Consider the following 2,273-nt stretch of genomic DNA (forward strand, 5'->3'; position numbering starts at 1 on the left):
TATTCAAAAACCCTAATAAAAAGAAGTTAACATGATGCAGCATTTTACTATACATGGTACATGAATTAACAAGTAAACTATAGGACTAGAATTGGAAGTCTCAAAAATACATCCTGACAGATACATGACAAGAATGAGTTAGTTCCAATATCAAATACACAACAACAAATCAATTGGAAGATAGCATAGAGCATTACTTTGGAGCTTCAATGTAAGAAGATACAATTAATCAAAGGATTAACAAATACTCTATAAGAAAACTTGAATTAGTGGTACTGGGACATTCGTCTTTTTGGGGGGTGGGGTGGGGGAGTGCAGCTCATTAATAAAGAGTATTTATTTGTCCAGCATGTTCACAGGCAAAGTAAGCCAAGAGAAGAACAGCATGCTTACCAAAGCTGGAACCACACTCTTCACAGGAACCCTCCTGGTGCCTCTTCATTCCCCATGACCAATAGCTGACACATTTCAATGGCTGCCTGAAGATGTTGACTTTCATCACTAGCCTGTAGTTCTTGAGGAAGCTGCTGGGCCTCAGAACTAGCTATGCTTCCAAATGTTCTATGGAAAAGTTGTGACATCCAAGGACCAAGAGGAGCAAACAGGTGAGGAGGAAGACCCCTGGCCTCTAACAGAGCTTGTAATCATCCCATCTCAGAATCATCAGATTCACTCTGCCCAGCGGTAGTCATGCCAACAGCCCCTGCATCAGAACTAGAGGCCGCAGCTCCTTGGGGAGCTTCAACTGTCCAATCAGCTGCTCGAGGAGTGAAACGCAGTGCTAGTCCAGATTAGAGAAATTATCCTAGCTCTGCAAAAAAGCCCAGAGGATTTCAGCATATTGAGTCTCTCTCAGAAACAAATAAGCCACCATAGTAAGTCAAAGAAGAGACATTCGGACCGAAAACAACAACTGAAATCTGCACAATTGCTGTCAGCAAGGAAGGCTCAAACCAGAAAGAGCATAGCTGCTGGTAGTTTATGGAGTCAAAACAGGAAAAGGACAGAGAGTTTTTGTGTTGAGTGGGTCTGGGTCCGAATCAACTGGTGCCGAAGAGAGATCTGCAAAACCCACCAAACGGGCTTCGCAATCGGCCACCTCAGCCAAAGCTGGGCATAGCGCCATCACTGATTGTCTTTCTGCTGCCTCTATCCCACTGCCTCCTCATCTTCAGCTGTAGTCTCGGCCTCTTCTGTACCAGCAGGTGCCAGGGTAAAGCAAGAAACCAGAGAAAGTCTAGGCATTCCTACTCAGCATCCAACCCTTGTCCCAAAAGAAGTAACAGGGAAACGGAACTGGTGGTTCTTCAACATTTGATTGGGCTGCTTGCTTCAGCCCAAAGTTAGCCTACCTAAAGCAAAACTGTCTTCTCCAGGGTCTTCTACGTCAGAGACATCAAAACCTGGACCTTCTGGATTACAGGCCAAATTAACAAATTTAAGAAAGTCTACCAAGAAGCGCAGTGAGTCCCCACCAGCTGAGCTCCCAAGTTTGAGGAGGAACTGGCCAAAAGACCACAGGCTCCTGTGCTCGTACCGGTCCGCAAGGCTGACAATAGAGAAGCAGCTGAGATCCGGTGCAAGAGAAAATGGCAGACACTGAAAGCATCCAGGAGACAGCAAATTCCTCAGCGGCTCAGACAGAACCTCCGTCTTAATGAAGAGGGAAAGATGAACTGACCAAGCCAGCTCAGCAAGTCAACAGGAGCGAGTAAGGGCAGGAGCAAGGATTAAAAAGAAGACTGACAATTAGACAACATTGTAGCATGACCCCAGCCAGTTCTGAGGCTGGGATGGGTTATTTTTCTCAATCTGCTTTTATAGCATTTTAATTACATGCAATTAATAAGGGCAGTTCTAGATTAAGAAACAAGCAAGACAAAACTAATAGTCAAGTGACAAACAAGATAATAAGCACTTATAGTCAAGGAAGAAGCAAGGCTATAAGCAAAGTTCCATAATCGCTGTTTCTAAGGACTTATCAGGATTACCTAGATATCTGAGGCTACTTCCCCACCCTAGCCCAAAGTCATATTCTTGCCTAGATTCCTGCCTGAGCTTATTCCCCTGACCTGGCCCAAAGTTGAATTCCTGCCAAGCAGCCCCAAAAGCTTTCCGAAGTGACCCACTGAAAAGCTTGCATTTAACTGGCACAGAGCCATTTGGAAGGCAAAAAAAAAAAAAAAAATCAGTCTCCCGAGTCCCTTCTGGAGGATGGCAGTAGACAGAGAGCGCTGTCAGAGAGTGGGTGTGATGATGATAAAGCCCTCCCT

The 2,273-nt window shown here is 45.0% G+C and overlaps 1 pseudogene across 1 annotated transcript; it reads left to right on the forward strand.

Moving 5' to 3' along the window:
- Nucleotides 1-690: 690 nt before the first annotated feature.
- Nucleotides 691-1,658, forward strand: LOC308429683 (E3 ubiquitin-protein ligase TRIP12-like; annotated as a pseudogene). The gene has a single exon. The product of its transcript is annotated as an E3 ubiquitin-protein ligase TRIP12-like (transcript).
- The last annotated feature ends 615 nt before the right edge of the window (nucleotides 1,659-2,273 follow it).

This window comes from Micromys minutus (genome assembly GCF_963924665.1).
Source record: "Micromys minutus genome assembly, chromosome: 14".
NCBI classification, from domain to species: Eukaryota; Metazoa; Chordata; class Mammalia; order Rodentia; family Muridae; genus Micromys; species Micromys minutus.